This window comes from Triticum urartu, chromosome 1 (assembly GCF_003073215.2).
Source record: "Triticum urartu cultivar G1812 chromosome 1, Tu2.1, whole genome shotgun sequence".
NCBI lineage: Eukaryota > Viridiplantae > Streptophyta > Magnoliopsida > Poales > Poaceae > Triticum > Triticum urartu.
The window spans coordinates 294,615,277-294,641,982 of record NC_053022.1 but is presented as its reverse complement, the minus strand read 5'-3'; the positions used below and the strand labels follow the sequence as shown (position 1 = coordinate 294,641,982).

The following is a 26,706-nucleotide window of genomic DNA, read 5'->3' as shown; positions in this document are numbered from 1 at the left end:
TCAAGTGACTCAACAAATATAGCTATGCTCCCTGGCAACGGCGCCGGAAAAAGGTCTTGATAACCCACAAGTATAGGGGATCGCAACAGAGTATTCAACCCAAATTTATAGATTTGACACAAGGGGAGCCAAAGAATATTTGAAGGTATTAGCAGCTGAGTTGTCAATTCAACCACACCTGGAGATTAATTATCTGCAGCAAAGTGATCGGTAGCAAAGTAGTTTGATAGTTTTGATAGTAGTGACAGCAACAATAGTAACAGTAACAGTGATAGCAATAATTTTGTAGCAAGTGTAACAGTGATGATAGCAGCAGTAACTTAGCAGAAACAATAAAGAAAAGTTCGTAGGCATTGGATCGGTGACTTGTTGGATGATATTCATCATGAGACAGTTATAACCTAGGGCGATACGGCACTAGCTCCAGTTCATCGATATAATGTAGGCATGTATTCCGTAAATAGTCATACATGCTTTATTAAAAGAACTTGCATGACATCTTTTGTCCTACCCTCCCGTGGCAACGGGGTCCATATTGGAAACTAAGGGATATTAAGGCCTCCTTTTAATAGAGAACCGGAACAAGCATTAACACATACTGAATACATGAACTCCTCAAACTACGGTCAACATCGGGAGTGGGCCTGATTGTTGTCACTTCGGGGTTGCCGGATCATAACACGTAGTAGGTGACTATAACTTGCAAGGTCGGATCTAGAACATGGATATAATGATGATTACATAAACGGTTCAGATCTCAAATCATGGCACTCGGGCCCAAAGTGACAAGCATTAAGCATAGCAAAGTCATAGCAACATCAATCTAGGAACATAGTGGATACTAGGGATCATGCCCTAACAAAACTAAACTAACTCGGTTACATGATGAATCTCGTCCAACTCCTCACTGACCAGCGAGCCTATGAAGGAATTACTCACTCCCGGTGGGGAGCATCATGGAATTGGTGATGGAGAAGGGTTGGTGATGACGAAGAACGAAGATCCCCCTCTCCGGAGCCCCAAACGGACTCCAGATCTGCCCTCCCGAGGAAGAACAGGGCTTGCCGGCGGCTCCGTCTCGTGGATCGTGATAATTATTTTTCTCTTATTTTTTACGAAAATAGGAATTTATAGTGTCAGGGTTGAGTTCTATGGGGCAACCAAGTGGGTACAACCCACCTGGGCGCACTAGGAGAGGGGGCGCGACCTGGTGGGTTGTGCCCACCCAGGGGACCCTCTCTGGTGGGTCTTGGCTCCAATAATTCTTATTATTGATATAAAAAATCCTCGCAAAGTTCCGTTCCATTCCGAGAACTTTTATTTCTGCACAAAAACAACACCATGGTAGTTCTGCTGAAAACAATGTCAGACCGGGTTAGTTTCATTCAAATCATGCAAATTAGAGTCCAAAACAAGAGCAAAATGTGAGAAAAAGTATATACGTTGGAGACGTATCACTGGTTCGGCTGCAAGCACACTTCCATTTGGGAAATACTTGGCACGGGGGATTCGGGACGACAGGCTTGCTTCGCTAGCATCGCTAGATTGAACGAGTAGAGGTCCCGGAACCCTAGCCCTCCCTCTTCTTTCGATAGCTTCATTTTTTCCCATCCAACCCAATGCATCTTGTGTTTCTTCTCTGTGATTGTTCCACCAGTACTGACAAATTAGCTGACTTATCTCATCACATAGGGTCTTTGTTAGGTCGAAGCAAGCCATGGCATGTGTGGGGATTGCTTGCGCTACGGCTTTCACACAAATCTCCTTGCCAGACATAGAGAGACATCGATCCCAGCCCCCCTACAGTTGTCCACTGATTCGTTCCTTAATGTACTCAAAACATTTCTTCTTAGACTTCCCAATATATGTTGGTAACCCCAAATACTTCCCTTCAGTGGATTCGCCCCCAAGCTGGAGTTCTCGCAGGAGCAGATTTTTACATGACTGCTTGGCGTTGGAACTGAACATCACCGATGATTTTTCTCGGTTTATCACCTCGCCAGAGCACTCCTCGTACTCATGTAATATGGAGTTGATAGTTTGCACACCTTGCGGGGTAGCTTCCAGGACCAGCAATGAGTCATCGGCAAAAAGTAGATGGTTAACTCGCGGTGCCGTTGGTGCAAGTTTGATTCCTCTGATCCGGTTCTCCTCATCAGCTTTGTTGAGCATCGCTGATAGTCCCTCAGCACACAGCAGAAATAGGTAGGGTGAGATGGAATCCCCCTGCCTTAGACCCCTGCCCGGTACCACAACATCTGTTAGTGCATTGTTCACTTTGAATCTTTATGACACCGAACAGACACACTTCATGATCAGCTGCACAAAATCCTCCCTGAACCCCATCTTTCTCACCATCCCTTCTAGGAAAGACCACTCGACATGATCATATGCTTTGCTCATATCCAATTTTAGTGCCATGTAGACATCTTTCCCTTCCTCTTCCTCTTCATGAAGTGGGTCATTTCATATGCAAGAATAGTTTTTTTTAATAAAAGAGAGGGTTTCGCACCCCCTCCGATTTTCATTAATGAAAACCAACAAGTTCTCGAACTACAAAACGCTAACTGAAGACGAACCAAAAGGCAGGCAGGGGTGTGCAGTAGCGACCAGGCTGAAGCATCTCCCCACACCCAACGATAGGTTTTTGCACCGCTAAGCATTCAGAACAGCCAAGTTATTGCATTCATCCATAATCTATAACCAAGCTACACAAAAGAGAGATGGCTAAAACAAGCACGGAACAAGAAGCAACGCAGTCCAGTCGATCTCCAGGGAAGAGTTATCCATCATTCCAGGTGCAACACATTGATTCTCCACCCTTGAGAGGCCACGTAGACTTCACTTGCTACCCGTTCTAGCTATCTTGCCCCCAGCTCCAGCACCTTTTTTGCTGCTCCCTTATCTACAAAATAGACCAATTCGCCATCCAATGTGTCATTGCTTTGATTATAGTCATAGGATCAGAGATTCTTTTATTCTCAAAAATAACCATGTTTCTAGTTTTCCATAAAGCCCAACAAATAGCAGAAATTCCCACCAGAACAAGTTTTTTATCCTCTTTCCCAAAAGAATTCAACCAAGATCCAAGACATTCTTGCATTGACATAGGAGTTCTCCTCAAACCAAAGGTACATTTGATTAAAATCCAAATCAAAGAAGCAGCTGGACAAGCAAAAAACAAGTGATCCGCAGATTCATCTTTTCCACAAAATACACAATTTTTTATCCCCTTTCCACCCTCTTTTCAATAAAGCATCTTTGGTGAGTATGCTTTTCCTGATGCTAAGTCATAGGAAAACCTTAATTTTTGCTAGGACTTTGATTTTCCATAGAAATTTATGTGGGAATCTAAGTCCATTAGCCACCATTTTTTATAAAGTGATTTAACTGTAAATATGCCATTTGCATTAAGAGACCACGTTATTTTATCCTTGCCCCCTTTCATTTCAATATCTTCACATCTACTACTTAAATTGTTCCAGAGCTCTAAAGTCTCACCATGCAGGGTCCTTCTAAACCTAAACCCTTGCCATCCTTTTTGGATGGCCTCAGCAACTATAATATTATGATCAAAACAAAAATCATAAATCCTGGGATAAGCTTATTTTAAACTTTTGTCATCAACCCATATATCTTCCTAGAATCTAGTGTTTTCTCCATCCCCCAATTATTTTTTAACAAAACTATGAAAAAAAATTCCTTGATCTTCATCAAGCTAGACCAAAACCGCGAATCTCCATGTTTTTTGTGCTCTTAGACAGGCATTTACCCCCCCCCCCCCATTTTTTCCTTTTATGACATATTGCCATAGTCCCTCCTTGGTCTCCATTTTCCAGAACCATTTAGCAAGCAAATCTATGTTCATCATTTCTAAATTAATGATCCCTAGCCCACCAACATCCTTGGGTAGGCAGCAAGTACCCCACTTCACCACGTGATATTTTTTAATATCTTCAGCTTCCTGCCACACTAGTCTAGCCCTGTAAAAGTCAACCTTTTTCACCACCCCACTAGGGATTGGATAAAATGAAATCATACAGAGAGGAATATTATTTAGGTAGGCCTGTGCTAAAGTGATTCTCCCAGCAATAGACCCTAACAATTTTCCTTGCCAACATCCACATCTTTTCTCAACTTTCTCATTCACACAGTTCCAGTGTATGTTTCTTAATCTAGTTTCAGCTACTAGTAATCCCAAGTATTTCATAGGAATTACCCCCATCTTACAAGTTAGAATCTCCTGATATAGATTTTATTTCTCTTTTTCTTTCCCAAACAACATCAGTCCACTCCTGTGGAAGTTAATTTTGAGCACAAACATTTGTTCAAAGGCTCCTAACACAAACTTCAGATTTTGTACACTTTCCACTTCATCTTTAATCAAAAAGATTGTCATCTGCATATTGGAGCATATTCACTCCATTGTTTTCCCCATTACCCAGAACCCCTTTGATCATGTCATTTTTGTTGGAAATATGCCCTATAGGCAATAATAAAAGCATTATTATTATATTTCCTTATTCATGATAATTGTCTTTATTCATGCTATAATTGTGTTATCCGGAAATCGTAATACATGTGTGAATAACAGACACCAACATGTCCCTAGTAAGCCTCTAGTTGACTAGCTCGTTGATCAACAGATAGTCATGGTTTCCTGACTATGGACATTGGATGTCATTGATAACAAGATCACATCATTAGGAGAATGATGTGATGGACAAGACCCAATCCTAAACATAGCACAAGATCGTATAGTTCGTTTGCTAGAGTTTTTCCAATGTCAAGTATCTTTTCCTTAGACCATGAGATCGTGTAACTCCCGAATACCGTAGGAGTGCTTTGGGTATACCAAACGTCACAACGTAACTGGGTGACTATAAAGGTAGACTACGGGTATCTCCAAAAGTGTCTGTTGGGGTGACATGGATCAAGACTGGGATTTGTCACTCCGTATGACGGAGAGGTATCACTGGGCCCACTCGGTAATGCATCATCATAATGAGCTCAAAGTGACCAAGTGTCTGGTCACGGGATCATGCATTATGGTACGAGTAAAGTGACTTGCCGGTAACGAGATTGAACGAGGTATTGGGATACCGACGATCGAATCTCGGGCAAGTAACATATCGATTGACAAAGGGAATTGCATACAGGGTTGATTGAATCCTCGACATCGTGGTTCATCCGATGAGATCATCGTGGAGCATGTGGGAGCCAACATGGGTATCCAGATCCCGCTGTTGGTTATTGACCGGAGAGTCGTCTCGGTCATGTCTGCTTGTCTCCCGAACCCGTAGGGTCTACACACTTAAGGTTCGATGACGCTAGGGTTGTGAAGATATGTATATGCAGTAACCCGAATGTTGTTCGGAGTCCCGGATGAGATCCCGGACGTCACGAGGAGTTCCGGAATGGTCCGGAGGTAAAGAATTATATATAGGAAGTGCTGTTTCGGCCATCGGGACAAGTTTCGGGGTTATCGGTATTGTACCGGGACCACCGGAGGGGTCCCGGGGGCCCACCGGGTGGGCCACCTGTCCCGGGGGGGCCACATGGGCTGTAGGGGGTGCGCCTTGGCCTAGATGGGCCAAGGGCACCAGCCCCAAAAGCCCATGCACCTAGGGTTCCACTTAAGGGAAGAGTCCCAATGGTGGAAGGCACCTCTAGGTGCCTTGGGGGGGGAGGGAAACCTCCCCTTGGCTGCCGCACCTAGGAGATTGGATCTCCTAGGCTGGCGCACCACCCCCCTTGGCCCTCCTATATATAGTGGGGGAGAGGAGGGACTTCATACACCAGCCCCTGGCGCCTCCCTCTCTCCCCGTTACGTCTCTCTCTCATAGTATAGGCGAAGCCCTGCTACTGTGACGCCCTGCATCCACCACCACGCCGTCGTGCTGCTGGATCTTCATCAACCTCTCCTTCCCCCTTGCTGGATCAAGAAGGAGGAGACGTCTCCCGTCCCGTACGTGTGTTGAACGCGGAGGTGCCGTCCGTTCGGCGCTTGGTCATCGGTGATTTGGATCACGTCGTGTTCGACTACATCATCACCGTTCTTTGAACGCTTCCGCACGCGATCTACAAAGGTATGTAGATGCATCCAATGACTCGTTGCTAGATGAACTCCTAGATGGATCTTGGTGAAACGAGTAGGAAAATTTTTGTTTTCTGCAACGTTCCCCATCAATTTTCTAGTGCATTACTCATCAAAATGGCTAATGCACCTGCAGCAAGATCAAACAGTAAGGGGGACATGGCATCTCCCTGTCTGAGACCTTTGAAGGTTTTAAAATATGATCCAATTTCATCATTAACTTTCACCCCAACATGTCCACCTCTCATAGTCTCCATTACCCAATCACACCATTTATCAGGGAACCCTTTGGTTTTCAACATCTGAATCACAAAGGGCCACTTGATTTTGTCATATGCTTTTTCAAAATCTACCTTAAAAATTAGAGCATCATATTTTTTACTATGAAAAGTGTTCAAAGCTTCATGTAGTATCACCACCCCCTCCATGATATATCTACCCTTAATGAAGGTTGTTTGGGTTTTAAAAATAACAGGGGACACACACTTAGTGAGCATGTTCATCAGCACTTTTGTGATGATTTTAAAGCTCACATTTAACAAGAAAATTAATCTAAATTTTTGAATCTGTTTGGCATCTGCAGTTTTTGGTATTAATGTGATGATACCATAATTCAATCTGGCAATGTTAATTTTGCCTCTAGCAAACTCTTCAATTAGAGCTTTAAGATCCCATTTCACCAGGTCCCGAAATTCATGGTAAAAATCAGCTGGGAACCCATCTGGCGCAGGACTTTTATTTTTTTCATCCCAAATACCACCTCCTTAATTTCTTCTAGTGAGAAAGGACTCATCAGTATCTTTTTGTCCTCCTCACTGATTTTGTTAGTTTCCACATCTCTCATTGAGATTTGGGCTTCTTCAGGATGTCCAAACATTTTTTTGTAAAAGTCAGTTTTATATTTCATCAGCTCCTCCTCTCCTTCAATCATTCCTTCTTCTTGTTCTAGGGATAATATTCTATTTTTCCTTCTTCTACCATTTACTTTTGCATGGTAATATCTTGTATTCCCATCACCTTCTATAATCTCTCTCTCCTTGTATCTTTGAATTATTTTAATTTCTTCCTGCATCATCACCCTTTTTAGTTGTTCTCTAAACTCTCTCTGCTCTTTTCTTAACTTCCGCAGCGATTCCCCTAATCACAGTACTTTTATCTATCATCCGATCTTCTGACAATGTCAATTTTTATTTTCTTATACCAAGCATCAACATTTATGTTCCGTCCTTTTGCCTTCTTCCTCAAGTTTCTCATCCTGAGCTGCCATCTTTCTAGTATGTCTCCATGATATGTTTCATTCCAGGTTCTCTGTATTAGTTCCTTAAACCCTTACCTCAGTGCCCATGCATTTTCATACCTAAATATATATTTGTTTTGATGGTCCTCTCTTGTATCCACATACATGGGTGTATGATCTGACACTTCCCTAGCAAAAGCCTGAAGTATAGTTAAAGGATATTTTTCTTCCCACACCGGGCACATTAAAACCCTATCTAACTTCTCAAAGGTTGGGTCTGTCAGATTATTGGCCCAAGTAAATTGTCTTCCATTGAGGGGAAGCTCCCTCAATCCAGCGTGCTCAATGATTGCATTGAACATAAATGTCCATTGTTCATTATCGGTGTACAAAAATAGGGGCGCATCTTTGTACCCCTTTTCATGTGCACGGGCAGTCAGAGCCGCGCCCACGACCACACCAAGCAGAACGAGGGAGGTGAGCCAAGGTAAGATCGAAGCCCAAGACAATCAAAGCAACGCCAAGACTAGGACCACAAAGAGCAGAGGGACGAAGCAAGTTCCCCCGGCAAGACCCTTGCCGGGTGGCCTCAGCGGCCCCGGCAAGACCCTTGCCAGGACAGCTCGCCCCGCACCAACAGAGCGAGCCACCCTTGAGCCCACGACCTCCAGTGCCATCATCAGCGTGGGGCCAGGGCTCGAGAAGGCACCCATGTGGAGGCATGTAGATCTTTGTGAAGACATATTCAAGATCAGATTAGAAGACGACGATTCCTAGCAAGATCCTTGCCAAGGAAGGCCACCAGACCCCCGGCAAGGTCCTTGCTAGGGACGACAACACGCCACGGCGAGACCCTTGCCGGGCCACCCGGCAAGGCCCTCGCCAAAGACGCCGGCAAGGCCACCGCCAAGCCCACATCAACCAAGCTTCCACCGCCGTTCACATGCAGCTGCCAGCCCAACCAGCTGGGCGGGCACCTGCGTGGCAACATGCAGCTCCCAGGCCAACTCATCAAGCGCCTGCGTGGCGGCATGCAGATCTTCGTGAAGGCTCCACCACCGCGCCAACTCAGCTGCCTGCCTGCCTACATGGCACCGCACGCATCCCTGGCCGAGGCACATGTCGAAGCGAGGAGGAGCGGCGACGGAAGGGATGAGCCTCGCCCCTGTCCCCGATAAAGCAAGAGGACACCTAAGTGATGCATTAAATGCACCTTGTCCTGTAATACGAGGGATAACCTCATGCCACTGTAGACCTTTCCACCTCCTATGTGCCACTGTGGCAACCCCTTTTTCCTATAAAAGGAGGCCCGAGGCGACAAGAAGGGGGATTCGGCTCTTTTGAACCACACGCTGACCACAGCTAGTTCGAGAGCTCAAGAACTCTCAGAAATACACCCACCAAAGCAGGACTAGGGTTTTACGCATCCTCGCGACCCGAACCTGGGTAAACGATCCTTGTGTTGTCTACTAGCCCTGCTCTCCTCGCAACCCTGCGCCCCGGCAACCGTATTAGGGATTCTTGTGATCCCATAGGTGTTGTTCCACACCGACATTCATTGTGCATATGCTTGTTCTTTTCCTTTTCATTTCGAATAATATTAAAATCTCCCCCAACTAGACAAGGTAATGGGTTATCATGATATACTCTGGCAAGTTCTGCCAGGAAGCTCGCTTTCCCCTCATTCTGTGCATCCCCACAAAAAGTAATTAAGTTCCAATGCATTTTGACAAATTTGTCAAATAGCAACATTCTTACAAAGTAAACCCCTTTCTCAGTGTGTTCAACTTCGAACCTATCCTGATTAACTCCCATCAGAATCCCCCATGACATTCCTCTTGGCTCATTCCAGCACCAAACAAAATCCCCCCCCCCACACACACACAAATTATGCAGTTCATTATTAGAAAAGTTTTGTTTAATGGTTTCAAAGATCCTAATGAAATCAAGTTTATGATCTATAATCAGTTCTCTAACATATCTTTTTTATGATCCTGTCCCAATCCTCTTACATTCCAAAAAAACCTTTCATTTTGCTATTTATTTGCTTTTGTCCCCTTTTTCCTTCTGAGCACACCAATCCCCACAGATTGCTTCACACAGCTTAATGCCGGTGAGCTTTTCCTATTCTTCCCTTTTTTTTCCTTAGAACATATTTCTCAGGTTCATAAATTGTTGCTCTTCCAAATCTGCATCAAAATGCTATAAATTTGAATAGATTTCCTCTAAGTCAACATCTCCAGTGCATATATGCACTGGTGTGATGTGTTATCCTTCTCCCATGTCACCACTTCTCTCCTCTTGTTTCTTAGTTTCCATTAAATTTTGGAAATACATCTCTCTTCTAGTTATCTCCATTTTCCTAATAATCTCTAAATTTTTATCTATCATTTCAATGGAGCATCCCAGATCAATCCCAACCAGTGAACTAATATGTAATAATGAGGAATTTGCACAATTTAGTTCAGATTCCTTACCATAGTTATCCCTCTCTTCAGTCCTTATCTTTGCCAAATCCTCCACTTTCTGGTCTTCTTTCCCTCTATTTCTAAGGCTCCTCTTCAATTCAACTTCTTTGTCTTCACCATTTCTTTCTATCACCTCCATTCCATGTAACTCTGCAAGCCTTTCTCCCAAAGTACCCACTGATTCCTGACTTGCATTATAATCAGTAGGTTCATTATACTTCCCAGATCATGTTTCCTATTTCTTTTCATGGCTCTCCTTTTCATAATCTTCCACTTCTAGATTGGCCAACTCCATCTCATATTGCTCTCTGTTAGTAGCCTCCTGTTCCAATTTCAAATCTTCTCTTTGTTTTTCAATGAAGCTCTCAAGTTTTTTCTATGTGTTCTCCAGGTCTCTAATTCTCTTATCAGCCTTATTCCACAAGGCACTCTATCTAGCCTTTCCCTCTTCCAAAATCTGGATTTTTCTAAACATGATATCCATTTCTTTCTGCATCTTTCCTCTCTCAGCATCCATACTCTTGTGCAAGTGCCGAATTATTTCCTCTAATGAGTTTTTGATCATTTCATTCTTCTTGTCAATCTCCTCAATTTGTTTTAGGGATAGGCTGCCCAGAATCATTCCTCTTCTGTCAGTCCCATTTGTTTTTGCTCTTTTCCTATTGTCCTCCTCTTCATCACCAGCTTCCATATTAGACACAGCTTCAGACTTTCTTTTCTCCTCCTTGTACCAACCCATTTCAGTCACCTTATCTAGTTTTGTCTCAATTCTAAACATCAACAAGTCTGGAGAAGTAATTTCCACCTGGGCAGGGATCTTGCCCACATCCCTCTCTCCACATTTCACTTTCACTTTTTCCTCATTGATAGTGTCCATATCAATCTCCAAAATAGGCCCCACTACAGCAGTCACTTCACACATGCTAAAAATGTCTAAAGCAATCTGGCACCTTCTCAAAACTGACCCAGGCAGTATGCATTTTGCTAATCGCCAGATGGTCAAGAGACCAGGGCTGGACTTTTATGATAACACCAGTTCCCATCAGATTGAAGTCATTGAACTTTGCTAATTCAACCAACTTTGCTTTGTTTGGGAATCTCATAACGTAGCAATTCTTACCATATTCCTTTACTCTTCATTGCCATCCACAATCAAACATTTCATTTAATGCCTTGATCAGTTCAGTTTCATTAATCTGTCCATCCCTGATGATCACCACACCCAAGGGGTTTGTATGCTCTTCAACCAGAACATCTTTGTAACTCTGCACCAACTATTGGGGAACGTAGCAATAATTCAAAAAAATTCCTACGTGTCACCAAGATCAATATAGGAGATACTATCAACGAGAGAGAGGGAGTGCATCTTCATACCCTTGAAGATCACCAAGTGGAAACGTTACAAGAACACAGTTGGTGGAGTCGTACACGCAGCGATTCAGATCGCGGTCGATTCTGATCTAAGCGCCGAACAACGGCGCCTCCGTGTTCAACACACGTGTAACCCGGTGACGTCTCCTGCACCTTGATCCAGCAAGGAGGAGGGAGAGGTTGGGGAAGACAACTCCAGCAGCAGCACGGCGACGTGGTGGTGGTGGAGCAGCATGGTTCTCCGGCAGGGCTTTGCCAAGCACTACGAAAGACTGGGAGGTCGAGAGGTAGGGCTGCGCCGAGAGAGAGAGACCTTCGTGTATGGCAGCCCCAAAACTCCCACTATATATAGGAGGAGGGGAGGGGGTTGCGCCCCCTCTAGGGTTCCCACCCTAGGGGGCAGCAGCCCTAGATGGGATTGAGGGGCGGCCAAGGGGGAGAGAGGGGGCGCGCCCTAGGGTGGGCCTTAGGCCCATCTGCGCTTAGGGTTTCCCCCTCTTCCCTTGTGCTGCGCCTTGGGCCTTGGTGGGAGGCGCACCAGCCCACTCAGGGGCTGGTCCCTTCCCACTCTTGGCCCATGCAAGCCTCCGGGGCTGGTGGCCCCTCCCGGTGGACCCCCAGAACCCTTCCAGTGGTCCCGGTACATTACCAGTGATGCTCGGAACACTTCCAGTGTCCAAATCCTCACTTCCTATATATTATTCTTTATCTCTGGACCATTCCAAAACTTCTTGTGACATCTGGGACTCCAAAAAAATATTTGGTAACCACGTACATACTTTCCGTATAACCCTAGCGTCATCGAACCTTAAGTGTGTAGACCCTAAGGGTTCAGGAACCATGTAGGCATGACTGAGACATCTCTTTGGCCAATAACCAACAGCGGGATCTAGATACCCATGTTGGCTCCCACATGTTCCACGATGATCTTATCGGATGAACCACGATGTCGGGGATTCAATCAATCCTGTATACAATTCCCTTTGTCTATCGGCATGTTACTTGCCCGAGATTCGATCATCGGTATCTCTATACCTCGTTCAATCTCGTTACCGGCAAGTCTCTTTACTTGTTCCGTAACGCATGATCCCGTGGCTAACTCCTTAGTCACATTGAGCTCGTTATGATGATGCATTACCTAGTGGGCCCAAAGATACCTCTCCGTCATACGGAGTGACAAATCCCAGTCTCGATTCATGCCAACCCAACAGATACTTTCGAAGATACCTGTAGTGCACCTTTATAGCCACCCAGTTACATTGTGACGTTTGGTACACCCAAAGCATTCCTACGGTACCCGGGAGTCGCACAATCTCATGGTCTAAGGAAATGATACTTTACATTAGAAAAGCTTTAGCAGAAGAACTACATGATCTTGTGCTACGCTTAGGATTGGGTCTTGTCCATCACATCATTCTCCTAATGATGTGATCCCGTTATCAATGACATCCAATGTCCATGGTCAGGAATAGTGACCATCTATTGATCAATGAGCTAGTCAACTAGAGGCTTACTAGGGACATATTAAGATCTATGTATTCACACATGTATTACGGTTTCCGGTTAATACAATTATAGCATGAACAATAGACAATTATCATGAACACGGAAATATAATAATAACCACTTTATTATTGCCTCTAGGGCATATTTCCAACAGTCTCCCACTTGCACTAAAGTCAATAATCTAGTTACATTGTGATGAATCGAACACCCATAGAGTTCTGGTGTTGATCATGTTTTGCTCGTGGAAGAGGTTTAGTCAACAGATCTACGACCTTCAGATCCGTATGCACTTTACAAATATCTATGTCTCCATCCTGAATATATTCACGAATGGAGTTGAAGCGACGCTTGATATGCCTGGTCTTCTTGTGAAACCTGGGCTCCTTGGCAAGGGCAATAGCTCCAGTGTTTTCATAGAAGAGAGTCATCGGTCCCGTCGCATTGGGAATAACTCCTAGGTCGGTGATGAACTCCTTCATCCAGACTGCTTCCTGTGCTGCCTCCGAGGCTGCTATGTACTCCACTTCACATGTAGATCCTGCCATGACGCTTTGCTTGCAACTACACCAGCTGACTGCCCCACCATTCAAAATGTACACGTATCCGGTTTGTGATTTTGAGTCATCCAGATCTGTGTCGAAGCTTGCATTGATGTAACCCTTTACGACGAGTTATTCGTCACCTCCATAAACGAGAAACATATCCTTAGTCCTTTTTAGGCACTTTAGGATATTCTTGACCGCTGTCCAGTGTTCCATGCCGGATTACTTTGGTACCACCCTACCAAACTTATGGCAAGGTCCACATCAGGTCTGGTACATAGCATGGCATACATAATAGACCCTATGGCTGAGGCATATACACTACAAAAAAGACATATCCGTGACATTTCGGGCTGAACAATTTTTTTTCCTGTCATACATATGACACTTCTATGACGATAATTGTGAAAAAACCTAGTATCATCATAGATGTGGTGGGCTCCTACTTCTATGACAAAAAATCATGACAGAAAATGGGCTTTTCGTCCTGGTCGGTCCGGAGACGCAGCTGCATGACATTCTTTGGGCCGTCCATGACGGAAAAAACCGTGGTAGAAGCAAGGGCGAGGAAAATTTCGGGGAGTTCCCGGTTACGGTGAGAGGTCGGGGCCGAGCGATGCGCGTTTCTCTCGTACACGTACGCACGTGTGTGCGAGGCATTGGCTCTAACTCAACCCGAGCGTGGCGTTGGGCTCTAACTGAACCCGAGCGATTGCACTGCAGGCTACGCGTTGCTGAACCCGAGCGATTGATCGATGGCTGTTAACTGAACCCGATCGAGCGATTCCTTTGCTACTGCTGCTAACTGAAGTCGATCGATGTTGCCTCTGGGATGAACAGTGAGTGTTGCGGGGGGTTTGGATGAACAGTGAGCGGTGGCGTTGCCTCTGGATGAACAGGACCCCATGGTGTGGTGGAGGGCTGGATGAACAGTAGACAGTGGAGGGGTGCCCGTGGAGGGGTGGATGAACAGGACCCCGTGGTGTGGAGGGCTGGATGAATAGTAGACGGTGGAGGGGTGGTTGAACAGTAGCCGGTGGAGTAGCGCGTAGTGGAGGCTGGAGGAGGTCGACAGTAGCCCGTGGAGGCTGGAGGAGGTCGACGGTGGAGATGAACAGTATCCCGTGGAGTCCCGTTTTGCGGTACGCCACACCCCTCCTGATGAACAGGACCCCTGTTTCAACCGTAGGAGGTCCGGTTCGTCCGTTTTGCGGTACGCCACACCCCTCCCGATCAACAGGACCCCCGTTTCGACCGTAGGAGGTCCGTTTCGTCCGTTTTGTGGTACGCCACACCCCTCCCGATCAACAGGACCCCCGTTTCGACCATAGGAGGTCCGTTTCCTCCGTTTTGCGGTACGCCAGACCCCTCCCGATCAACAGGACCCCGTTCCGAACGTAGGAGGTCCGTTTCCTCCGTTGTGCGGTACGCTAGGCCTCGTTTCTATCGCCTGTTCCATCCAAGCCCTCCCGATGAACACGACCATGCATTTCGTTCCGACCCAGCCGGTTGGCTCCCACGCGTTCCGTTGCCTCCCGATGAACACGACGCATTCCGTTGCCTCCCCATGAACACGACGCCTCCCCGTGAACACGACGACGACGCTGTTTCTTCGTTTCGACCCAGCCATGTACACGAGCCTGGCCATACGTATGCGCGAGCAGGCGTTCGAGACCCCGCCCGTATGTACACATACGTGGCCGTATTTTCTTTCTTGCACCCTGGCCGCTGTATGTACGTGTACATGCTACGTGCGCGCCTCTACTACGGCACGTACGCACCTCTACTACGACACGTGCGCGCCTCTACATCCACCAGTATATATGTGCGTACACATTCGCGACCAGAATGACAACGCTACGTACGCTTCGACCAGGTGGGTCCCGAGTGTCAGGCACTTCCTTGCCTGCAAAGATGTAGCTGGTGGGTCCCAGCAGTCAGGGGGCGAATCGTTTTTTTGCCCGGACACACTTCCTTGCGTGCGAAGATGTAGCTGGTGGGTCCCAGCAGTTAGGGGCAAACATTTTTTTCACGAAATATGGTGGCCCGTCTGGTGGGTCCCCGCTGTCAGGTGGAGGAATAATTATTTTGCACGTAATAAGGAGGCACTTCCTTGCTGCGGTCGTGGACCCAGCTGTCAGCCTCTCCACGTACAGTCCACGTCCAATGGAAGCCGTTCCTTGACCACGTTGACCACGCCGCGCCGAGAGCATCAGGGCGGTGGACGACGGCGAGGCCTAGGAAGGGGACGACGCGGAGCCGGGGAAGACGCGGCAGTGGATGCCCACGCGTAGAGGAGTACGAGGGTTCACTAGTTTGCTGCGGTGTGAGGATGCCGTCGCCGCAGAATAACAGGGGGTGTGGGTGAGTAGAGGGATGGCCTGGCCAGCGGTGGGAGTAGTAGGGGGCGGTGAGGCCTCCGCCGCATTGCAGCCGGCCACAGGGAGGCGGGAGCACGAGGCACGACCGGCGCTGGTTTGGGCGGCCGGAGCAAGAAGACCAGAGGTTGAAGAAGCACTACAGCCATTGGATGGACATCGTACGGTCACTGGAGCTAGAATCGTGCATATTGACTAAGTTGACAAAGCCCTCCATCCCCGTCAACTTAGTAGGCCCACAATTCAACCTACCACTATACTGGGTCCCAGCTAACAGGGGGAGTATTCATTATTTTGTGCGTAATAAGGAGGCACTTTCTTGCATGCGAAGATATAGCTGGTGGGTCTGAGCTGTCAGCGGCGGTAACGTTTTTTCCGCGAAATACAGAGGCCCTTTCGGTGGGTCCCTGATGTCAGGTGGAGGAATCATTATTTTGCGCGTAATAAGGAGGTATTTCCTTGCGTGCGGCCGTGGACCCAGCTGTCGGCCTCTCCACGTACAGTCCACTTCAGATGCATGTCGGTCGTTGACCACGTTGACCAGGCCGCCCCGAGAGCACCAGGGCGGTGGACGACGATGAGGCCTAGGAAGGGAACGACACGGAGGCAGGGAAGACTCGGCAGTTGTTTCCCACGCGGAGGGGAGTATGACTATACGCGGGTTTACTGGTTCGTCTGCCGTCGCCGGAGAATAACAGCAGGTGTGGGTGAGTAGAGGGATGGCTAGGCCAGCAATGGGAGTACGGTGGGGCGGTGAGGCCTGCGCGGCAGCACAGCCGGCCACGGGGAGGAGGGAGCAGGCAGTCCCGTCGGCGCTTGTTTGAGCGGCTGGAGCAGGAAGAGTAGAGATTGAAGAAGCACGACGGCCGTTCGATGGACATCCAACAGTCACTACTTGTGCGTCAACCTTTTTTTAGGAAAGGCTCAAATCTGGGGAAAACAGCAAACAACCCATCTGCCATTATTTCTAATAATTTACAACCCATTTGCTAATTCTTAAGGGTTTTTTGGAGCCCATATTCTTTTTGTTAGCATTACAGCCATATTGTGGCCACGGTTAAAAAATTATACAAAATTTTGCATATTTCGGTGCGGTCCGAATTGTTTTTAATCCCAAAATTTCGACTCACATTCAAACTGATTTTAAAAATAAATGTATATCAATATAAAATCCAACAAATTCTCCACGCACAAAAATTAATGTAATTAAAAATATCGAAATGAAAAACAAGATATTTGAAACTAATTGCCGGTTTGATATGTTTTAAAAATGTACAGCCCATTTCTCATTACTGATGGGCCATTTTCTCGGCCAGCCGAATGAAAGCTCTCCTCTTCTTAAAAGATTTGCAGCCCAACAGGCCTGACAAAGCGACTTACTTGGAAAATCATAAAAAAACTGGGCTGTGACCGTGGACCCAGCTGTCAGCCTCTCCACGTACAGTACTCTTCCGATGGAAGTCGTTCCTTGACCACGTTGACGACACCGCGCGGAGAGCACCACGGCGGTGGATGAGGGCGAGGCCTAGGAAGGGGACGACGCGGAGCCGGGGAAGACGCGGCAGTGGAAGCCTGCGCAGAGAGGAGTACGAGGGTTCACTGGTTCAGCTGCGGTGTGAGGCTGCCGTCGCCGCAGGTCCTGGCCAGCGGTGGGAATAGTAGGGGGCGGTGAGGCCTCCATGGCAGCACAGCCGGCCACGGGAGGCAGGAGCATGCGGCACGACCAGCGCTGCTTTGGGCGGCTGGACTAAGAACACCAGAGGTTGAAGAAGCACTACGACCGTTAGATGGACATCGTACGGTCACTGGAGCTAGAATCGTTCATATTGACTAAGTTGACCAAGCCCTTCGTCCCCGTCAACTTAGTAGGCCCACAAGTGAGCCTCCCACCAAGGTGAGTCCTAGCTAGCCGGGGGAGTATTCATTTTTTTGTGCGTAATAAGGAGGCACTTCTGGTGGGTCCGAGCTGACAGCGAGGGGAACGTTTTTTCACGAAATACGGTGGCCCGTCAGGTGGGTCCCAGCAGTCAGGGGGCAAACGTTTTTTCCGCAAAATACGATGGCCCGTCGAGTGGGTCCCTGCTATTAGTTGGAGGAATCATTATTTTCTGCGTAATAAGGAGGCACTTACTTGCTGCGGCCGTGGACCCAGCTGAGACTCTCCATGTATAGTATACTTTCGATGGAAGTCGTTCCTTGACCACATTGACCTCGCCGCGTTCCGTTGCATGCATGCGTCCATGGGCATGATGCGTCCCCACTGTCAGCCTCTCACGTACAGTCATCTTCCAATGACTCTCGGTTGTTGACCACGTTGACCACACCGTGCCGAGCGCACCCAGGCTGGAACGACCCGAAGATGGGGAAGACAGGGCAGTGGAGTCGTAGATGGAGAGGAGTGAGAAACTTCACTGGTTCGGGTGCGCGACATCACAGCCGCGGGCCGCCCACGGGAGACAGGAGCAAGAACAGAGGTTGAAGAAGGAGCACGGCTGTTGGATTAACATCCAACGGTCCAGCTGCTAGAATCATTTGTTGATTAAGTTGACAAAGTCATGCGTACACGTCCGCTTAGTAGGCCCACAAGTCAGTCACCAAATCTGACGGGTCCCAGCTGTCAACGGGATGAATAATTTTTTCGCAAAACAAGGAGGCACCTCCTTCCATGCGAAGATACAGCCGGTGGGTCCCAGCTATCAGGTGGAGGAAACATTTTTTAGCTTAATAAGGAGGAACTTTTCTTGCATGCGACCATGGACCTCGTGGGTCCCAGCCGTCAGGCTCTCCATGTACAGTCCTCTTCCGACGACTCTCGTTTTTTACCACACCGCACCGAACGCAGCGAGGCGATGGACGACGGCGAGGCCCCAGACAGGAATGACTCGGAGATGGGGAAATGCGGCAGTGGAGTCGCAGATTGAGATGAGGAAAAGGGTTATAACTGGTTCTGTTGTGGCGTGGGGTTGTAGTCTGTGAAGAATAACAAGAGGTGTCGAGGGGTGGAGGGATAGCCTGGCCGGCGGTGGGGTAGCGCTTTTGCAGCGATGCGTGCTAAGCAGAGCCGCTAGCCGCCGGAGGCCAGACCAGGCGGTCCCGGTGATGCTGGAGGAAGAAGACGAGAGATTGAAGGTGCATGCCGGCCGTTGGATATAAATCCAATGGCTGTGGATGACACAATCATTTGTTGACCAAGTTGACAACGCCCTGCGTAGACTTCGACCTATTGACCCACATGTCAGCGTGCAAAAATGTGGCATATATTTAACCCATGTTTTTTAGAATGTACAGTCCACTTGCTGGGCTGAGTAAACAAATAATTTTGCGTCAATCAGGCCCATTTATATTTTCTAAGAAATCCCAGCCCATTTGAACTTCCTTGAAATACACATATTAGGTGGGCTCGTTATATATATAATGTTATGTTAGAAGAAGTAATTAATATCAAAGAATAAACTGAAGAGACACATTATATATATATAATTAAGAAATTAGCGAGTTATTGCTCAAAATAAAAATGAGCGCGCTATTATTAAATTGGTTCTTAAAATCTTCGCAAGCTTTTGTACGCAATCATCAGGATTTTCCTTGCCTGTGAGTCAAAAATAACCAGGATTTTCCTTTCCAACTTCCGTTAAACATTTACTTTTATAAGTTAATAACACGTGGGATGTTTTTATAATGTATATATAAGTCTCTATAAAATATATGATAATAGTAATAATATAAATCTTTTCCTATCTCTCCCTAATAATAAAGCACGGATTGAGTTTCCGGGTTCACCGTCGAGGCGTTTTTGCAAAAACGTTCTTGAAGTTTTCAAAAATTAACCCGCAGTCCAATTGATAAGTCAAGCCGAATCGGTCTGTACGAGAGAAAATAAAAAAACACCGAGATGACCCACGACCCTTCCGTCTTCACCTCCAACGCCAGCGCGCCGCCACCCCTGCCACGGCGCCGCGCGGCGCCGACGCCCCGAGCGCCGCCGACCCCGACGAGCCCTCTGTCTCCTGCACGATAAGTCGACACGCCCTGGCTCTAGGGTTCTCTCTGCCGCCACGCCCCCATCCCTCCCTCTCCGCGGTGCACGGGGCAGGGGGAACCGGGCAACGGCGACGGCGGCGGCGTGATCTCCGGCAAGCGGTTGGGGCGAGCGGTGGGGACGGGATACAGTGGAGATGGTAAGCTCCTGTAGATCAGCGGCAAGGAGAAAGAGGGATTGAGTGAAAGGGAGATGCAGGGGAGAGAGGGGAAGGAAGGAGAAGAAGAGGAGCTGGGGAAGTGGGGCGTAGGAGAGAGAGAGAGGCCGGAAGGAATGAGGAGAAGGAGAGATGGCAGGGAGCAGCCTGTGTGGTTGCTCCGGTGATGGCATCCGGCGGGGTCAGGGGGGTTAACGCCCTTGCCATGGTCGAGGAAGCTGGTTCATGGAGTTCCCGGAGGCCGGCCTTAAGATATGTGCAGCAGCGAGCGAGTGGAAAGATAGCTTGTGCGGTCGGGAGACAATTGATGGTATGTAGCCACGACCGCATGCTCCTTATTCATACTCTTTTCATTCTTCTCTGATCAATTCAGTCCATGTACTGCTTCACGTTACCAATCTTATAAAGATACATTCTACAATCTCCTATGTACACAGCTAAGAAAAACAATGTAAGTTAATTAGGTGAGGAGATGAAGAAGAACGAGGAGTTTTGGGGGACAGAGATCAAGTGGCGGCCCTTGAGGAGCGGGGACGGATGCCGCGTCCGTACGCCGGCAGGGAGAGCGTACCCAGGATAATCAGAGATAAGGCAGAGGGTGAGGACGGAAGCCTTGCAGGGAAGAGAAGCAAGCTCGAGCTGTAGGTTACAATTTGGTCCTGGGAAGAGCTGATTTTGGTGAAGCTAGGGTTCTACGTCCATGGCGAATTCTGCAAACACCACAGGTTCGTCCAACCAAGGGGAAAGGAGGCCTGTGTCAATCGTTTCCCTCAATGCCATCCAAGTATGTATTCATTTTCCTGTAATCTCTGTGCTGATCACCAACCTATGTAGATGATCTTGATTGCTCTCTGAACACACTTTGAATATTCTAGATCTGTGTGCCTACTCTGTGCTGCCCACCGACATATGTATGCGATCTTGATTTCTCTCTGATCTCACTTCGAATATTCTGGATCTGTGTGGCATAGCCAACCATCATGCCTTTTAGAATCACAGAACTTATGCGGATTTGATTCAGAAGTTATTTTGTCCGGAACAAAAGGCACTCAAATGATGCTACTCCCTTTTGATATGAGAAAAGACACATACACAATCTGTTTGCAGTCATAACTATAGAGCAGTGGCAAAATCTGCTTTTATTCTGTACTCGCCCTTGTGATCTCCAGTGTATTAACACCTACCCCCTGCCAGGTGACAACGATGTGCTTTGCAGTTTACTCCTAGGCATGGCCACACGATCTGCAACGGTGCAGTCACCGCATGGTCCCTCAGTAAGAAGTACCCACTCCTCTCTCATTTCGTCAAGGGACTGCCTACTCTTGCTATTCTCACCTGCAGCCTGCCCCACTTAGGCACTTAGTCCAATGATAAGTCGATGCAGGTCCTTCGATCCACAATAATAAACCAGCGAGTAATGCATGCTACTATTTCTTATTATCTTCTATAAACTCTAAATTTAATGCTCCTCGCAAAAAAACTCTAATTTAATGCACACTATATTGATGCAAAAATATGCAACCTCGATTCAGTTTTGTTTCATCAAGATCCTCTATTCTTTCCCCTACTTTTCGTGATCTGCACATAAAAGAATGGTTGGTATGATCCTTTCTATTCACGTGTTGTATCTTTATATGCTTAACTTGATCAATTGTTCTTCGCACTTTTGCAGTTTACTAATAGCTGAGTCTATAGGATGATTCTGTTGTATTGCCAGAACTTATTTTCCAACATTATGCTCTATCTGAATTATTGTTATTGGAGTGTCCTAACTTCATCATTTGTTTAGTCAAGCGGCATCATTGTGCACATATGTGGAATGAGTCTATAGGATGATTCCGTTGTATTGCCAGAACTTATTTTCCAACATTATGCTCTATCTGAATTATTGTTATTGGGGTGTCCTAACTTCATCATTTGTTTAGTCAAGCGGCATCATTGTGCACATATGTGGAATTGGGCTTAATGTTTCCCATTAAGTTATAAATTGTTACAAGAATCTTTTTTGATCAAAGTAGACAGTATTAGAACCAAACGTTCCTACATTGGCCATATAGTTTACCAACGTCCTTGATTTCAGTTATCAACAAAAGGCATGCATACACTTAGCTACATTATAGCCATCTATATATATCCATTAGACTGTTTCCTTGCAAATATTTGAGGTGTTTGTAGGAGCGGCTAATCCAGAGATGAGTTGGTGACAATACATAATTGAGAGAATTGCATGAGTGCCTCACCATTTTGACAGCCTTCCATGGTCTACGTTTTATGAGCAGAACTTCTTTGGTTAATCTCTGACCCTTTCTAGATGTAAGGAAAAATAGTCAAACAATGGCCATTAGATATTTAGGAAAGGCCACCAAAGATTATTGCACCATTTGAAAATGAAAATTTTGAATCTTTCATGCAGTTTGCGCATTTATATGACCCAAGTACTGATGATGTCGGTCAGTGCATTTGTTGAGTTTTTCTACTTTTCTTAATTGAATATATCAGTTTTGTCTCATAAGGGACATACCCAGATTGCAATCTCATTGCTAAAGAAATGCATTGCTCCAACTCCAGTTAGCCATCGCACAGCGGAGCTAATTAAGTGTCTTTCCAGGTTTAGCATATTCTAAAAGAATTGTACTTGCACATCTATGTGTTCTGACAGTATGTGAAGCTCAAGTAGAACTGTATAACCAGTCTAAAGATAATATATTTCTGAACACTGCAAGTCACTCCAAATTGTCTCTTTCTTTGAATGCTTGACCTAGCCAAGTTTTGTTTTATTTTCAGGTCTCATTCCCTTTTGTTTGGCCTACATGAGCGCATCTATGTGGTGAGGTTCAATTAAGAAAAAATAGTGATCCAGTTTCTTTGATGATGTTGTGTATAATTGATTATCATGCATGTTTCCATCACCACCAATTATAATGGTACCTTTGGTTATTCCCCAAGCCTGAAAGAGGAAGACTTAAAAAGTAATTTTCTTTAGATGAAGAATGTCACAAACATTTAATTTTCATTGCAAAATTGATAACATTTACTAACCATTTTTTCCATTCTAGCACCGAGTAAGTGTTTGGGAGTTGGAATATATTTTCACGTAGGATCTCGGCTGCAAATGATTACATAGAAGCTCCTTTAGTATTTGGTTGTTTAGAGGATTTAGCTTTTATTATTAGGGTAATACTACGGTAAGTTAGCAGCGGTGTTTTTCAGAAGTAACATTATACCTCATGCTAATATATAACGCTACTGTTGAAAGGTGCTAATGTAGAGAACTCTACAAATTAGTTAATGCCTAGATTTTTTGACCTATTTTTGTTACTCAAGGAGGGAGAGATAGAGAGTAATAAGAAAAAGAAGAGGTCATTGCTCGCCCGGTTTCTTCCAATATTTAGAAGATTCGTCAAGGATCAAATCAAAGTAGAGTGAGCAATTCATCTACAATTCGGAGCAGAAGAAAGGGGATCCATCAATAGAAAAGTTCAGGCTCGCTATGATGTAAACGCGCAGCCAACTTTCAGGTGATGAAATTCAGTTCTAATTTTGTTCTCTTTTGACTGTGTAGTTTTTGTAACTGAACTGCGTCTTCTTGCATGTAATTAAGGCTCACACACCAATGTCCTAGGATGTACTAGAAAATCCTATAGGAGTAAATATTTAACTTTCTGATGTAATAAGAATGTCAAAGTTGTTTTGTTATCGCGGTGCTCCGTTTGTTGGTTACATGTATATTAGTCCAATATTCCTACCATAAAAAGCTACTACGGGAAGATGCCACAATCTCCGCAGGCAAGTGGTGGTGGTGAGTCTGTCATGGAGGGAAGATTCGACGATGGAGTGGCTATCACTGCAGAAGGCATGCCGCTAGCCACACAGACGACCATCTGCGCCGCCCTCGGCAATAATTATGTAACCAGCAAGGACCTGCGATGGTGAGTAGAACACTTCCTGCAAATCACATACAACTGTCATTATAAGATGTTATGAAATTTATTGCCTCACTACCTTATCTGTGTTTCCTTGTACATATCTCAGAAATTTTCAGGTTGTTGATTCATATCATAGAGGCTTGCGTCGTGCAAAGGCACTGGTGGCGGCCTAGATCCATGTGTAATACATATGGTATGTAAATTTATGCCACACAACAATGGAAATGTCAATTTCAAATTCGCAATATACATGTTTGGATGATAATTGTTTAAAGAGCTTGCATGGGATGCAGGTATGTGGTGGTGTTGATGGTGGGCAGGGATTGTTTGGATGCAGCTTGCAGTTGTGCCGCGAGGTGGGTGGCGGAAGGGCATGTGATTTTTTCCCGTTGCAACGCACGGGCATTTTTGCTAGTAATAATAAAGCACGGATTGACTCTTTGGGTTCACCGTCACAATACGCTTCTTTTCGTGAATTTACGCTTTTAGTTTTCTTCCGTTAGTTTTGATCGACAGTCCGTCCAATTGCTGCGAGGTGGTACTAAAAACTTTTTCCATCCAATTGGTCCACGTCCACATTCTCTTATTGGGCCTGCATGCACGCTTCTGTATTTGTACCTTACCTGATTTTCACACATGTACTCGGAGTAATCCCACCTTGATTGCTTACATAAAAGTCTACCAGTTTATATACATAGGAAAATTGCATATCAACAACGAGCCTCTTGAATCAACAAACACAGAATGAGAACGAAGGGAAATTGTACAACAAAACGGCAGTCCGATGCGAAGCTGTTCAGTCTGGCGCTCGCCGGGGTGAGGAAGCGGAGGCACAACGTGCAGACGCCTGCGACGCAGCCTGTTCCACACGCTGGCCACCTCTACACCACGCATGACATGGACACGAGCGTAGCGGCAGGGTGGCTTGAGGCTCGTGGTGGACCGTATCCAGCGAGGGGAAGGTCGGATCCGTCGGCTTGGAGAGGGAGGTGTGGAGGAGCACGCGGGACAGAGGGCGGAGGAGGATGGAGGCGGAATGCCGAGGTCAGGCTGTGGACTCGGAGTGGAGGAGCCACGGAGAGGCCCGGGAGCCACCACGGCAGCCACGAGAGCGAGATGGGCCTGGCCATGCTCGGCGGTCGTCAGCCGACTTCGTGTTTCTCTGCGGATGATCCCTGACCACCTGTTTCCCGGGGTCGGCTACATGTTGTTATCTCAGTTTGCTTGGTAGTTTCATTCTTACTTAAGATTAGACCTAGCCGTGTAGATGCAGATGGACATTGGAGGTACAGTGTTGGCACTGACGACTTGGATAAAAATATTTTTGTATGCACTCCGGGTGGGTCAGTCTATATACACTTAAATTTTCACATTCAGTTTCCTTCAGTTAGACGACAACAAGGAGATAATGCACTCCTTTTTTCTGAAAAAATATCATAAGGAACATCTTTTGGAAGAATGACGAGCCATGTTGGTCGTAGTTGGAGCGAAAGAATTACAACTTTTTTGTGCCAAATAATCAAATATAGCACTAGTTCAGAAAAAAACCGAAACCATGAGAAATGTTGCTGTTGGATGTCAGTGCGCATCATATATCCTCTTGGCCATGCCGGTCATAACAACAACAACTTTCTTCAGGCTGGTGATGCTCATATTGTCAATCATTCTCACTGTGGTGCCTGAGACAAAAACTCCTAAGGCAGTTTGGTAATTTATGATGTTATTACACCGGAGCACATGTAATGACAGACCCGGTAAAGAAGAATAGAACGAAAGTGTGTGCCATATTTTTTCCCGTTGCAACGCACGTGCCCTTTTGATAGTATATATGATGTGGTTAGAAGGGAAAACATAGATTGGACACAACATTATTTTTCTAAGAGAACTGTGTTTTATACCCCACAGTAGGCATACTAACAAGTTCACACACAAATACAATAGAAAAGGTAAACATTCATATCAAACTGAGGTTCACAGGACACGTTCATATTCATAGCCAACATTCACTATCAACAACTCAAAAGATTCATATATACACAAGCTCAACATATCTATGCATCCAAATGATTGATAGATCACATGACAATATTCATACACAATTCACAAAAAGATTCAGATATACACATGTTCAGTATGTTTATGCAACCAAATGATTGAGATCACAGCCAATATGATCCATGGACGAACTTTAATTACCTAGGGTATAGACTGGTAAATGGTGTTCAATCGGAGGTACTTCTTGCTAAAATTAGTTCTTGTACGAGTAAACTTTTGAGTACATAAGAGGCAGCACAGACAATCTGAACTTTGCTTGTAGGTTTATACTCAAATAGTGGCCTCGTGCCGAGGGAGGTTTGAGCAACTTGGCCACTACTTTCATCCAACTAGTTTACTGGCTCATCTTGGTCCTGTATCTCGCCAAAATTCTACATTGTAGACGAGAAAGGAGGCGGTTGCGAAAATGAACCACCCAAATTTTTTGTGCAGTTCAACTGAAATGGAGCATCCTTGGCGTGCAGACTGATTAAGTGCCAGATGAATATACGCGTCAACCAACTTATCTGGAATCTTTAGACTCCATGCCATATAGTTCGCTACCATATGTGCCGATAACCAAAAGGCACAAGTTGGGACCAAAGACTGGACTGCATTTTTCTGGGCTATGCACCAAGCAATATTTTTGGCATTCACTCTCCTAATACTTGGAGTTTGACAATTGGTTGACGTCGGTTGATACTTGAATGAATATAGGCACTTCTTGTCAACATCGATGCTTGTCTGAGTGAACTTTGGATTACATAGCAGCAACATAAGTACCTGTCCATCTGATCATTTTGTGCAGTTCTACTGAAATCACCCGATGTAATGATTTTCCTGCGAGTTCAGGCTCCAAATTACTCCTTTATGAAATCGGCAAACAGTAGCACAATACCAAATTACCAATACATATGACAGGCACAATAATCAGGATAAAGACCAGTACCA

The 26,706-nt window shown here is 46.0% G+C and overlaps 1 long non-coding RNA gene across 5 annotated transcripts; it reads left to right on the top strand.

The window, feature by feature from the left end:
* The first annotated feature begins 19,473 nt into the window (after positions 1-19,473).
* On the top strand, positions 19,474-24,414 carry LOC125508534. 5 transcript variants are annotated; one of them, XR_007283590.1, is made up of 6 exons: positions 19,474-20,105; positions 20,233-20,579; positions 20,990-22,622; positions 23,120-23,724; positions 23,828-23,914; positions 24,015-24,414. It is a non-coding gene; the product is annotated as an uncharacterized LOC125508534 (long non-coding RNA). The 5 variants fall into 5 exon arrangements; XR_007283591.1 differs by having other exon boundaries at positions 20,990-23,313; positions 23,582-23,724; XR_007283589.1 differs by having other exon boundaries at positions 20,260-20,579; positions 20,990-23,724.
* The last annotated feature ends 2,292 nt before the right edge of the window (positions 24,415-26,706 follow it).